This window comes from Cupressus sempervirens, chromosome 8 (assembly GCF_028749045.1).
Source record: "Cupressus sempervirens isolate cs-2001-9-10 chromosome 8, ASM2874904v1, whole genome shotgun sequence".
Lineage (NCBI taxonomy): Eukaryota > Viridiplantae > Streptophyta > Pinopsida > Cupressales > Cupressaceae > Cupressus > Cupressus sempervirens.
In genome coordinates, this window is record NC_143125.1 from 328,293,822 (window position 1) to 328,310,122 (window position 16,301).

A 16,301-nucleotide genomic window follows, 5' to 3' on the forward strand; every position below is an offset into this window, starting at 1 on the left:
ATCATGGTGTGCCAAAAAGTGGCAATCTAAAAAATATGTAGTTCTGAAATACCTCAAAGAATTTAAAAATCTATTTGAACTTTTTTCCCACCCATCCTGATACCAAACCAAAAAATTAATACCTTTATAAGGCTTAGTATATCTTTGGATACCTATAATAATACAAAATTGGTCACATCCCTAAGGGCCTATTTTGTTCGTAGAATTTAAAAAATTGGGATTTCTACAAACCTTGGTTTAGTCAAATCAAGGTTTTGCAAATCTTCATTCTGATTTTTGGGATTTTACTTGAACTAATTTTTTCACTCGGAAGATGCATGTAAAGAAACATTTGTATGGCTAAGCTTGGAGTTCAAGGCACATTTCAAAAATTATTCCAATCTATTGTGTTTACACCTTAAAAAACATAATTAAGTTTTGATTTTCAATTCCTACTTTCTAGTAGGAAGTTGGAAAACCTAGTTTTGTGGAAAAATTGGAAGTCCAGTATGCTAATTCTATTTTACCAATTTTAAAATAAATGCACAAATTTTCAAATCTAGATTTTGAAAAAGCCAATTCCTATCATCTTCCAGGAACCAAACAGATCCTAAATGCAGAATTACATTCTAAGGAATACGTTCAAACAAATCAAGAAAATCAAATCAATTTGAACCCATTTAATTATGACACATGAATATTAATTTTAGAATAAAGGAAATGAGTCATTATTCTTGAAATCAATTTAATATTGACAATGAACCCCATATCCATAAATGAATATTTTATTCTTTTTGGGGTCCAAGGATATTCTTAAACAATTCTGAGAGGGATATCCACTCTGACTTTTTTATTCAAAGTGGGATCTCCACTTGAGATTGTTTATTTTAGGGGGATCTCCTCTCTGAATTAATTAATCAAACTTCAACCTCACCATGGCTAGATCAAACTCCACCCTAGGACCTTGCCAAAATCTTTAAATGGAAGACCCTCTTGGGAAGAAGGGAGAGGAGAAGTAAGTAATGAAATGTTGCTAAATTACTAAGTCATTCATATTCATACTTACATCATATTTGCATGCTTAATTCCTAGACTAATTGTATACATTATATCTTACTTGTTTATCTTGTTCTTAGATTAACTTGTATGTCATCTATATTGAATGCATTATTATTCATCTCCCATTTAAATCCTTCATACTAGTAGTAGTCTATGGTTATTGGACTCTCAATTTTGAGAGCATGTAGTTACCGTGTCTAATTAGAAGGCAATAGATTTCCTTGTGTACGCATATGGAATGAATGACCTCATGTTCATTTTAGTTTGATAATGCAAAAATAAGGATCATATTTAAGTGTGTGTGGATTGAGAGGCCATATTTCACACTCACATTTTTGGTGTCCACTATGGGGCATTAAAAAATCAATTTTCCTAGCCTCATTTTATCACCTTTTCACATTTTCTAAGTTTTTCCCATGCATTACAGTGGTTTCTTGCATGAGCACATAGAATTCTTGTGCAAAGAAACAAGATCCTTGTGGGCTTCTTGGCATTTTATCATGGGGTTCCCTACATTGTCTCATGAAAATCTCACATACTCACATAGGATAAGCACTTCCTCATGTGGTACAAGAAGAATTATCACATGTAATACATAGAATTCTCATGCGAGATCTGACACTAGTTTTCTAAAAATCTACATTTCTTGCTCTATTTTCATGATTTTTGTCTTCTAACCTCTATCATGTAACATTTATTTTATGATTTCTAACATATGATGTAGCATAAAAATGGTTTACAAGATGTTTGTTGAAGGCTTTGAAACAATGACTCTAACACTTTGATTGTAGGACGATTGTCAAAGACATTGATGAGGAAAATGTTAATGGTTTGATTACAAGACATGTGCTAAGGAAAATCCAAGAAAACATTGTGTCTTTTTCATGCTTTCAAAATATATTTTAATAGGACTTATGAACTTTGTAGGGCTCTTGATAAAGGACTAGGGGATTATACTTTTTATGACTTGGAAGTGATGCCCAAGAGTAAATTAGAAACCTAGCTATTTTTGAAAGATAGTACCTGAGGGAGGAAAGAAAGGTAGCAGTTCTCCTAAACAAGTCTTAACAGACAAGTTGGGATTGATAAGCTAGCTCAATGATGAATATATTCTATGTGCTTTGAATGAAGAGATGAGGTAGAGGAGTGTGCTTTTTTCCCTTTGGGAAAATCAGTAACTTTGACCCTTGAATCCAACCTCTAGTTTGACTCATCTTGTAGAGGGCCTGCCAGAGTGATACAACCTCCGAGAATGACCCAAGTGAGCACACACCTTTTTCTAGTGATTCCACCTCACTATAATAAATAAGATTTTTTGAGAGAAAGACTCCAAAGCCATGTTAATTTCCTCTTCTACTATCACATATCAAGAAGAGGCTATATATGTTGCACTGAGCAGAGCCGCTCCTAGGCTTACTAGTCAAGTGTGTGCACTTACAAATGCTAGTGTGGGCTACTGGCCTCAACTTTGTTTTTGAAGCTATTGAGGGTTAATATGAATGAAAGCCTATTAAACACTTTGTAGATAGTTTCTACTTGATTCACCTCTGAAAGTGTCATAATCCTTATGCAGGGATCGATCTGAGTGGATTACCTAGAGTGCCAAAGAAATTACACTCACCATCTATACTCCACAATTACAGAAACATGAATGGGGGTTTCTTTTCACTTGAGGTTTACTCATCCCCCAACATGTTAGTTTTGTGAGATACTTAGCATGGGTAAGGTTTTTGATCACTAAGCCATTTTTGGTTATAGGGATAGAGAGTGCTTGTTATCAAGTCTTAAACTATCTAAACTATTAAAAAAAAAAAGGTCAAGACTCTCCTCATCCTTCTAAGTTTCTTTGTCCTTTTTTGGACTATTTATGACTAATGATTGTATCCCTTGCATGGAAATTTGGTTGATGATTGTAAAATACTACCATAAACTTATTGACAATTGGTCAAAATCATCAAAAATCTCTTTAGGAAGTCAAAACCTGTCATTTTTGTTAAAAGTTTAGTTGTCCTATACAATCTCATGTGAGAAAAGAAATTTTTTGCACTTTCTTACACCATTACTAGCACTTCATTATGTAGTTGTGTTCAGATCCTCATGCAAGAAAATTCCCATTTGGTTCAAAATATCCTCACACAAAAAAACACTTATTTGGTCAAAATTTGTCAAAACTTTGTTTTGTCTATTGGTTATGTACTTTCTCACATGGTTTACTAAGAATCCTCTTGTGAGAAAACACCTTAAAAAATACCATTCTAAAATCTCGCTTCTTTCTTTGTACTTTCTTGCATGGTTTTGTATGAATCCTCACACAAACATTTGCCTAGAAACTATCTAAATTGGTCTATTAGATTTGTTTCCTCACTTAGTTGTCTGCATTTACTTGCCCCAAAGTCATTTTCTCACATGAAACTATCAAATTTTGTCCAAAAATATTGAGGTTTTTTTATCTCTTTCCTCCAAAATTGATCTAAATCTAGTTTGTGGTTGTAAACATTATACCATTCCTTTGTGTATAGCGGACTTATTTTTCTAAAACTTGGTTGTTACTACTTGAAACATAGAAAATCATGATGGCCAGCAATAAATACACCTAGTCTAATATTACTACTGAGGAAGAAGTGATGCTTATTACAAATATGAAGAAACAAATCCAAACAATAAGTGCTAAACTTCAAAGACTAAAAGAAGAAGAAGACACATCATCAAGCACATTTTGCTTGCTAGGTTACTCTAGTTCCTTTAATGACAATGAACCATCAACTTCTTATGATGTTAAAACTAAATCTTTGGAAACTAGTACAGAAACACCCAAGAAATCTAGAAATATCTTTGAAGAAAGATCTTGGGAACCTAAGCCAAAGCATGATTTCACACCTTTGGGAAAATCTTACAAATTAACCTTGGAAGGACTTCTTGAAGAAAAAATCATTGCTTTACCTAAAGCTACTTTGGTGGAAGTTTCCTTTATGAGTAACTATTGTACCTATCATAGACATAATTTACACAATACTTCACATTGTAAAGAGCTGAAAAACAAGATCCAAGATCTTTTTTTATAATGACATAATTCAAAAATCTAAGCTCTCATTTACTAAAGATATTACTCTTAAGAATGATCGACATCATGCAACCAAGTTCTATAATGGTTCAAATGTGACACGAATCTCTTCCACAATACAATCACCTCCTAAAACATCTAAGCTTTCTCACATACATTCACCAAACAAAGAACTCACTATTCCTCCTATTGACTATGTGTATCCTTAAGGACTATCTTTAAAAGAAACTCAAGCTAGCAAAGGTTGTGCTGCAAGTCTTTTCACTACCTTTATAGATCATACATTTTCATGCACTGCTATGCCTACAAAGTCCACTCCAAGTAATTTTCATCCTAAACTTCAAAAGCCTATTATGTAGACTCCAAAAATAGATTCAAATACTCCCTCATCCTCAAAAGTAGTTTCTTGTCAAGAAGACTACCTAACTAATGAAGAAATAAGTGTTGATCAATATTAGGAGTCCTTCTATCCTACCTCAAGATCAATAAAGATACAAATCCTTGAGTCTTTCACATTCACCTTTCCATCTAAACCAATCATATCAACCTCATTCATCCATAAGTCCCAAGTATTTTTGGAAGCAATTTGGATGATCAACTCAAATACATGTGCATGAATCCATCTTCAATGGTTTACTATGTCCCCTCTAATTGACATCTGAATGTTAAGAAGGAAAATACACAAAACATACCTCAAAGGTCCACTATTCAAAGAACTCAACCAAAGAAATTATGGGTTTCTAAAGCTATTATTGAAGAAATGTGTTCCAAAGCATCTAATGAGAAATTAAAAGCTATATGGATTCCCAAGTCTCTTTTGAAGGACCTAAATATTGAAAAAAAATCAAAGTTGATATTAAACTTCCAAAGGCTTCCACTCCATTTTTTTCCAAACATCTTCCTAAAAAGGCTTCAAAGCCTTCCACTCCATGTTCCTTGAAAATAGCTCTTCTACCTTGTATATCTAAACCTCAAGCTATCTCATCCATATCTATTCAATCTTTCCACTACCCTTCAAGGTGTGTGTCTTTGTTGATCTTTCCAACTTTTTCACCTACCCTTCTACAATATTTTTAATCCTACACTTCCCTATCATACATCCTTCTAACCATTCAAAACCAACAACCTTATTCTCCATCTACCTCTTGTTTTCCTATTATCTCCCTTCCATTACCTTATGAAGATCTTTGAGCATACCTTGCTATGGCATTGGCTTATCATGACTTATCTTTCCTATAAGAGTGAATTTGAGCTATCGAAAGTAAAAAATATATTAAAAAATGAAAAAGTGCCTTGGTGAAAACCACTTCTTGTGGCACCTTGGATAAATACGATGATGAAAACCTGGTAAGTAGGAATCTTGCATAATTCCTCCATCCATTATCTTTCTTATCCTTCAAATGTATTTACTCCCAAATTAATTCACTCATAACCTTGTAATAAACTTTGCTATCATATTCATTTTGACCCTTTGGTCTTGATCAATAAAAGAAAGAAGAAAACTTAGTTCTCAGCAAACTCTAGACATGTTCATTATCTTGGATTACTTACATTTCATGAAATCATGTCAATCTTGTACATTTATATCTTCCATGACATCATGGTCTTATATTTCTATATCCTATTCCCTAGCCTAGGTAATCATATGGAGACTTTCCTTGAGGGTAACATTTACTACTCTACCTAGCATGAACCATTTACTTCTCCTCCATCTACCTCTCATTTTTCTATCATCTCCTTTCCATTACCTTATCAGCATCTTTGAGCATACATTCTCATGGCATTGGCTTATCATATATAAAGTAAAAAATATATAAAGAATGAAAAAGTTCCTTGGTGAAAACTACTTCTTGTGGCACCTTGGATAAATACAATGATGAAAACCTAGTAAATAGGTTTCATGCATAATTCCTCCATCCATGAAATCCTATCACAATCTTTCTAATCCTTCATATGTATTTACTCCCAAAAGTCATTTACTCATAACACTCGTAATAATCTTTTCTATAATATTCATTTAACCCTTTGCTCTTGATCAACAAAAGAAAGAAGAAAAATTAGTTCTTAGAAAACTCTTGACATGTCCATTCTCTTAGATTACTTAGATTTCATGAAATCATGTCAATCTCATATATTTCTATCTTCCATGACACCATGGTCTTATATTTCTATATCCTATTCCCTAGCCTAGGTAATCTTATGGAGACTTTCCTTGAGGGTAACATTTACTACTCTGCCTGGCATGGCCCATTTACTTCTCCTCCATCCACTTTCACATTCATCTACCTGATCACACTCCTTGCTAGATATTGGTGGAAAGGCCACTGTGATCCTTCTAGAGAGTTAGTAATCTCTAAAAATTCAATAAATTCAAAAAATTAAAAAAAAAACACTTAAAATTTGTAAAAAGTCCTAAAAAAATCATTACCCTGGTAAAAGCTTAGTCTTAGACACCTTGGTAGTACCAAAAATATCTCTTTTGTCACTTTTCCTATTTTCAATGCTTTGCATTCTATGCCTTTCTAGCTTTAGTGTTTTGTTCTTTCCTATACATAGGTTAATCCTCTGAAAACTCAAAAAACATTCATAAAGCTTTCAAAATCTCAAAAACATCAGAATATTCTTGAAATACCAAAAACATTGGAAAAATTATTTAAATAAAAACCTTCATAAACAATCATGATCTTCCCAAGTGACATTGTCCCATTAGAGGATAACAATGTGATCCACTATTTAGACCACAAAAACAAATTAATGACACTCTTAGTTGTATTTAGTACTTTCTTCAAAACTCCTATGGATTGAATATGTTCTCACCATGGGGACACCACCTTATGGTTCATTGAGAATCTATCAAGATTTAGTCACCAATTGTTCTAACTTTGTCTACCTACTGTCACTTAGTCTATTATTGAGATTCTTCTCCATAAAATTCTCCTTCACATTAGTCACTAGTCATCTTGGTTGGGTCTATCTACAGTCACCTAATCTCTCTAACTTTAGTCTCCAGTTGTTCTACACTTGTGTTTTCCTACTATTGTGCTTTTCTTGAGGAGATTTCTCATCCTTTTGGTTTTAAATACCATCATATGATATCAATCCACTAAAATTGAACTAAAAATGATAACATTATTTGAGTAATGTTGAGATTTCCTTTGTGTGTGAGTTTTTGCTTTGTCATTCCCCCTTGAGCAACTCAAAGATGTCTCTTTTGACTAGAGAAGCAAGGATTGAGGGCATGATCTTTTGCTTGCTTGCTTCTTGTAGGTTTAGTCCCAATGATCTAATGAATACATATAAAAGGAGTGTCTACTATAAGAACCTCTATCTCATGTTGGATGCCTGTGTATACCTCAAATTATTTTATATGGACACTTTAGTGAGGTTGGTTCTTCTCCTTGACTATCAAGTAATTCTCTATGCTATAATAAAATCATGATGCTCATTCTGTTAAGTGCATGTATGGGCCACTATGAGCATGCTTATCACACTTCTATCCTAAGTCACAAATGTAAGGATCGTTGCAGACAAAATACTTACTAATTGCATAGTACAAGAAAGATCTCCTATGTGTCTGATGTGTTTTCATGCACGAAACATTTTGGTCATCCTAGCATTTCTAATCTAATGCTTATGTTTTCTTGTTACATTAAAAGGGACAAATGTTCTAGTCATTTTGGCTTCTTGTGCCTCAAATGCTTACATTTAATCCTGACAAACTAGACGCATGTCATATTCATATTCACATGATTCCAATGTTAGTGTGAGTTGTAGGACATGCATGGGTCTAACTAAAAGCTTTGTGATGATAAAAATATTGAGGCTCCAATAAGCAGTCCTAGGGCTTACATTTCACCAAGGCTACATTTCATTCTAGTTTTGCATTTGGATACAACATGGAAAACTACTTCACTTCTATCTTTTAACTCGAGAGGGTACTGATATTTTCAAATGTATCACATTTCATCTTGACTAATTTGACTGCTCTAATCACATTTTTAGAACCAAAATCAAAATCTAACACAAGTATATAGCTCAAAATCACACCTTCAAATTTTGGGATCAATGCAATTGCACACTTGTACAATTAGATTTCCTGATACTATTTAAATCTTGGCATTTCACCAAAACAACATTGTTTCAACATTTTCAATTTGTTTATAGAAAAAGTCAACTCTAGTCAATTCTAGTTAGTTGTGGTCAATCGAGACCTCCAAATCAATCTGAACCACCTTATTTTTGAAGTGTCATCTTTTGACTTCACTCCCGAAAGGGGGCAGGATGATTATATCATTGTGAATGATTACATCATTGAATGCTTACTGAATATCTCAAACATGGTTTCAAATCTAAACATAATGCCCTAACCATTCGGGGTATCTCAATACTCAGGACATCTTTGTTACCCTATCTAGCATTATATGCTATCTATTTAATCAATTCTATAATAGTCATTGTCATAGTTTGATGGATAACTCTCTGAGTGTTCTACTTAAACTCCTAAGGGTTAAGCCTCATTTTGGGGATAATTCTACAACTTACGATAGGACATGGTTATCTATTTTTGAACTAGTATTCAAGTATTCTATCTAAATTCTAGAGAATTAAGCTCTGTTCTAGAGATGATTCTAAAAATCTCATTTAGGCATTGCTTATCAGATAGGTATCAGGGCATTCTAACCCTAATTCTTCAAGATTGAGCCTTATTCTAGGGACAATTCTATAAATCAAATCTTTGTTCTATCATACTGGTATTTAGGTGTTCTATTTGGACTTTGGAGGGTTAATCTTCATTCTAAAGATAACCCTAAGAATATCATCGATTGGTCTTAGAATCTTTAAATCTGGAATCAATCTTGGTTCTTGTCCAACACTTCAAACTCACGACTATCTTTGAACCAATGCACTACTCACACATCAATTCAAAGAGGGGCAAATGTAATGATGCAAAATTGCCACATCCCTAAATGCATAATTACATTCTAAGGAATAGGTTCAAAGAAATCAAGCAAATCAAATCAATTTGAACCCATTGAATTATGACACATGAATATTAATTTCTTAATAAAGGAAATGAGTCATTATTCTTGAAATCAATTTAATATTGACAAGGGTCCCCCTAACCATAAATGAATATTTTATTCTTTATGTAGTGTAAGGATATTCTTAAACAATTATGATTGGGATCTCCACTTCAAATTGTTTATTTTGAGTGGGATCTCCACTCTGGCTTGTTTATTCAAAGTTTGATCTCAACTTTGAATTAAATAATTAAACTTCAACCAAACCATGGTTGGATCAAACTCTACCCTAGGACTAATTACTAAGTCATTCATATTCATACTTACACCATATTTGCATGTTTAATTTCTAGACTAATTACATATGTTCTAGCTTACTTATTTATCTTGTTCTCAGATTAACATGTATGTCATCTAGATTAAATGCATTGGTATTCATATCCCATTTAAATCCTTCATACTAGTAGCAGGCTATGGTTATTGGACTCTCAATTATGAGAGCACCTAGTTACCTTGTCTAGATAGAAAGCAATAGATTGCCTTATGTATGCATATCAAATGGAAGACCTCATATTCATTTTAGTGTGATAATGCACAAATAAGGATCATATTGAAGTGTGTGTGGATTGAGAGGCCATATTTCAAACTCACAATACCAACCCTACGTGGTCAAATTTAAAAACATCCCCAAAAATGTGTTTTTAGCTTGTTTTTGTTTGTTTTTTACTTCAAACATGTATCTGACAACATTTTTCCACCCAAATATGATGAAACAAAAAGGGTTTCTTAAGAATTTTCTTATCTTTCCATAAATGTAATTTTTGTTAGATTAAGATTTTAGTAAGTAATTGTTACTAATTTTCTAATGGAGTTACATATAAAGTGTTGATTGACACAGTGATTGTAACTTTCAAATGGTACAACAATTTTCAAATAAAAAAGATGCATCACATTCTATGCTTCTTCTAATATAAGGAAAAAATTAAAAATTAAATTCTATAGAGTTTTGAATTAGTTAAGCTGGTTAGACCTAAGAGTTTTTTTTTTTTAAATTCTAAAAATACTATAGTAGATAGTTCATTATTAAATAATTATTTAGACTAAAAATATCCAAAAATATGCATCACATCTACGTATGAGTCTACTTCTCATATCTAGAATCTTATTAAAAATTATATCATTTGATTTTGAATAAGGTGGTCAGACATAAGTCTACTTATTTTTGTCCTAAACATTTTGTACTATTGCAATAAAATTAAAATTTTTGACAAATCAATTTTCATTTTTTTCAGATAAGGCCTAGTATTTATAAAATAAATTCAATTTCCTAGAGATTATTTTCTCTCAACTTTTTGACAAAAAGTCCATAACAAGTTGAAAATTGCATGTCAAGTTGACATAATCCTGATTCTACCTTGACTTCAGAGGGCTCTATCTTCCAAAGGGGTCTAGGTTTCTTATTTACCCTTGGGCATCATTTCCAAGTATTAAAGAGCATAAAACCCCATCCCTTTCCTCTTAAGGGTATAGTTTGGTTGACAATGATCCTGCAAATACCCTTCAAACTATGTGATGGTGGGATAACTATTTCATCAACTATCAGATTCTCTTTGTGGCTTCACAACTACAACTTTAAGTCATAACTAAACCACGTGAAGCTATGACAATGGGATTTTTCTATTTCATGACCTTGACCTCAAGTAAATTTCAACCACATGTGGTGATGCAATAGCTTCTAAAATTTAACTATCCTATTTATTTTTTGCACCCTCGTGGCTTGAAAAGTCTTAACTACTTTCCCACCATTGATTTTGTTGTAACCATTTTTTGATTTTAACTATCACATTGTGCAAAACTTTGCAACTTAATATTTTAACTCATATTTTACTTCTTTGAACTAGATTACAAGCCATTACTCCTTCAAAACTTAAACTTGAGGTTATTGTTGACTACTAGCGATGTTGTGATGGCCTAAACCTTGACCTCATGATTACCTCTCAAATTTTTGCAGCTTAAAAACCTTTATGTTCAATTCAAGCTATGATCCTATGATTTCAAAAAATCACCTCCTCACAATTCTAACTTTACAGTTATCATTAACATTTATGATGTCACAATGATCCTCTAACTGACTACTTTGCATCCTCGCAACGTGCAAAAGAATTAGAGATCATAAAGGAGCAATGTTATGACCAAAGAAACTTCACAACATCATAAGTTGAAAAATATCAGAGTTGAAACTTTGTAATATAAAAAATAACCAAGGGACCTAGGGATTTGAAATTTAAAGGAATAATAAAGGCTTTTCATGTATCCATATTTATCAAGGCATGTCAATTTATGATCATTTCAACCAAACATAAGACATGATTATTGATGTAGTGCAAGGTAAGAGAGTCCCCAAAGGAGATTTCCTACCCCCTAGAAAATAACAACACATGGGAAATAATACAATAATTCAAGATTTGATACTGGTTCGCAACTATTTGTTCATAAAGTAACTAATTATATGTAATATGTTAGGTTGTAAGGCCTTCCAGGTTACGACCAATACAATAGAAATTACAATAAAATTTTAGAAAGATCTCTCAAGATCTTACTCAATTCCTAGCTATTCTAGATTTATAACATAACAACAATAGGGTAGAAACCTCTAGGATCTCAACTTGTGCTCACAAGCCACCAAGAAACCTCCTTATTTATAAACTATATCCACTAGATCTTCTACAAATTCACTATCTCGGCTACTCCTCTACTTATGATATCGAATCCTTCAAAAAATGATCCACAATAATCAAACTTTAATCTATTGTTGTTTTGAAACATCTTGGTTTCAAATTACCTTGATGAGAACAAGATACATCTAGGGGCAACTACTTCACATCTTCAACATACCCTTTCGAACACTGGGCCAACTATAAGGCTAGACCCTTCTTCTTCCTTAGGATTTGCAAAACATAGGCAGGTGGACTTGTAGATTCTTCATATGGTACCAGTTGTCAAAAGCATACTCTAAATATAAACAAAAAAGATAAAAATCCTTAATCTTTTGACACTTATGCAAAGATCTTAGACATGGAATAGCTAATAATATGGCCAAAGAAGTTGCAAAGCTAAGTGAGGGCATCCTTTTCAGTTCTTCAACATTAAAGGGAAAGATATTTGATTAGTAATGTTGATTTCAACAAATCCACAAATATGCAGCAGTAAGAAAAAGTTGATCCTATAGCTGATTAATGCCTTATCTATCAAAAAATTCCACAAATCAGTCTCATACATATGTGATATCAGTGACATATTTCATACACCCATATATCAGATCAATCTTATCACTTTGGGAATTAGACATTAGTGTTCATAAATATCTTATTCTTATGAAGTATCCTTCTCAAAATAACTAACAACCTTGTCAAAAACATCAAGCATTTACTTTTTCCTTTGTTCCAACAAAAAAAAAATCAGACATACAACCTTAAGTGGATGTAAATGGGTCTCAATTCTTTGTCCCTAAACCACATAAAATTGTAGATTACAGAGTTAGAAGATGAGAATTAGAATGAAACTAAAGAGGTTCCTTCTCATTTGTATTCATTTCTTTGAAACTATACATTTAGATGCATGTAAACCAACCCATAAATCCACCAACTAGATCAGAACTAGCTATATTATCATCATTACTACTGTTCATACAATAGAAATATGTTGAAGAATGTGGTGGAATCACATTTCTAGATCCAATAATATGGTCTCATAGACAAAATTGGAACCAACAATGCGGTATCACACTAAAAATTGTTGACCCTTACAATGGATGAGAAAGAAAAAGATATAGAGGAAGAATGGAATCCTAAAATTGATCTTGAAGTGACATGTGTCCACTTGAATCTTCATTCTTTTTTGTTGTAAAACATCTCTCCTCTTTCTACCCATGAAATCTGATATGGTTTTCATCATTATTCTATAGCAAACTTTGAAATATCTCTTATGAATGATGAAAATCCTTGGGTCACCAAAATATCTAAGATGCATCATGAAATGTTGATAATATCTAGATTCAACTAACTTGAAGATGACCACACTTGACCCTAACTACATTTTTACTATCTTTTACACACATTTAGCTCATCACCCTGTCAGAAAACAAATCTGAACTTCAATACCTGAATGTAGATGCAAGCTGAGAATCTAGGACAAAACCTCATATAACTTGAATAGATGGCTTCCTATGAAAAATAAAACTCCAAAAATGGAAAGTTCATTCTCTCCTAGTTCTAGCAATATATAATATTGCTATATTTCCTCACCAGAGACACCCAAAAACCCATTTTGAAAAACATGCCTCTGTTATGGCCTCAGGTTTGCAAATCTTTTAAGCAAAAATTTAACCTTTTCTATTGTCAAAACTTTAGAATGAAACTTTTAAAAGATTTAAAATCATCCTACACATGAACTTTGAGGAAAAACACTTTTTAAATCATTTTTTATTATTTATTATTTTTTTCCTTACCCATGCATTTTGAGTCAACCCTTTGTTAACTTATTTTGCCACATGGCATCATGCCATTGGTCATTTTCTACCATGTCATCATCCACCTAGGCACCACATGGAACCCTCTAAAATGTTGACATGTCACTACAATGTGTTAGCTTCTTATTCACTCTTTGTACTACCCTATCATTGCCACTTCACCTATTGACTATACCACCATGTCATTGTTGACCGGGGTCACCTGCCACGTGTCAGCTAGGCCCATTACCACATTATAGTTAGTAGGCTACTAACTATGCATATGGGGATGAACCTTCATCACATGTGTCCCCTGTGCCATCTTAGCACTTCGTAGTCTACACCATGCTAGAGGTCTTTTCCACTTGTCACTACAAGGTTTGTCTATAGGTCACCACGTGTCAACTTTTGATTGGTTGTTCATCCACATAATTTTCTTGATTTACATTTTCATTCAAAATCCCCTTAGCCAACTGGGGCCTAGGCAAGGAGTCTTTGGTTTCCAAAAGTAGTATGTCTTAAAGACACTTGTTAAGTTGGCATTAGGTATAAAAACATAAAATCTCCAACCCACAACCAATGTGGGATTAAATATCTAAATGCAATTTTTTATGATTTAAAGAAATCTAGGACTTCTTCTATGAGAAAATAAATGGTGGCATTAATAGTAGTAGACATGGTTATTCCTCCATGTACTCTAGACCATCATTGTATGCACAATCTTGTGAGATTTAACAATGCTCAAGGCTCTCTTCACTAAGGAAGTTGAGGAAGTTATGTTCGATGGACTTAATTTCCATCTTGGTCTTAGTTGAAGAAAATCTATCTCTAAATCAATAGCCATAATCTCCTTCCTCCTTACAAATATGGTGAATGTGCTAGTAGAAGAAGGTGCATGCATATTGAGTTGCTCGAGTGGTCCCAAACTAATAGAGATGGTTGACCTATAGAGTACTTATGCAAATGGCTTGAAGCACCAAGGGGGTGTCAAATCCTATTCATGGAACTAGCCAGAGCAAGTATCTCCCTTCTTAGGTAGCTAGGATAGAGGTTCTTGTAGCTAACCTAGTTTGGGTTCAATCCATTTAATTGACCAAGTCTCATTCATAAGTAGGATGTACCTTGGGAGTTGTTGTCCATATCCACATGGGTATGGGAAACAACTTTGAGGTTGGAGGAATCTCATTCTTGAGCACATTAACATGTTGGGTTAGAGTAACACCTAAGGTAATTAGTAGTTATGAAATCAATGATTTTAGTAATATATCATAAACTACAACATGACATTGTTTGAAGTTATTCTTTGCATTGATGGGGATACTCATTGCCTTTGAACTCTTTGTAATTGATTTCCTATACTCAAGATTAATCATTACCTTAATTATGAATTTGTGAATTATATTTCTAATCATTTCCATTAAAATGACTGAGATTAAAGAATTCATCTTGGAATTGCCCTGATTTTTGATTTGTAGTAGCTCACTCCTTCCAGAAAGTATAGATTTGTAATATGCTAAAATTAGTCGGGCCCCAAAGAAGGTTTGGTTGCTAAACTATCAAAGTGATCTATTAATCATCTGATACTAATTTGATAAAAAATCAATCATTGTCGCATCATTTAAAACCGACCTTCAAACTTTCTTGAAAACTACTAGTTTTGTCCCAAGAGGTCCTTTGACTGGCTTTAAAAAACTAATCCAAACACCTAATCAAGCTTTCAAAGAAAAACTATTGATTCTTTGTTCTTCATCCTTGCACCCTACCAAATCTCATCTCATGGTGAATTCTTAGTCAAAAGATATTGATCATCAAATTTTCCCTATCAAAATTTCCTACAAGCCAACAAGTCAAGTAACCATAAAACACGTCCAAATTTGGCTTCAAAAATAGGGTAGACTGACACTTGGGGCCATGAAAATTGGAGCATTGGTTCACTATCATGAGGATAGTACAAATATGGGATTAGGGCTCATGATATATAATTGGGTGCATTTTTTGAATGGTCAAAGTGGGCTACTCCGAATTTCCAAACTAGAAACACTAACAAAAAAAGTGAATTTTACAAATGGAATGAACTAGAAAAGTGTGTAGACAGATTTGTCAAGACCTATAAATTGGAACACTTAAAGAATTTTTAGAGTAGAACACAATGGTATAGTCCATTTGATCTCACCTATCATGGATTTAGAGTTATGACATCCTAAACAAGGGTACCAACCAATCTGCATTTACCAATACCAATAAAACATCATAAATTTTATTTGGAATCACATTTGAAAATTGACCAAATGGACTTTTCATAAGCTCAAATAAAAAACATAGCAATTCTTTAGCCTCTAGAATGAAACACCAAAGGAAATTTCTTGTTTTGGTTAGCTGGGTCAAAGTTATAACAAGTTAAATATGGCCTCCTTGAATTCTAAACAATTTGTATCAACATGACAACAATAAACGACTAACTTTGAGGGATTCAAAACCAAGTTATAACATATCAAAATGACTCAAAATCTAAAACATTGGTTCATTGATATGCATACTAAACATTCCCAAAGTAGAGAGTCATGAAACATAACTACGTGCAAGATATTCAATTGCAAACAAGGCCTCTTCTCACTATATGACATAGGAAAAAAATGCAGATTTGGACATTGCTCAAAACGAAACATCACATAAT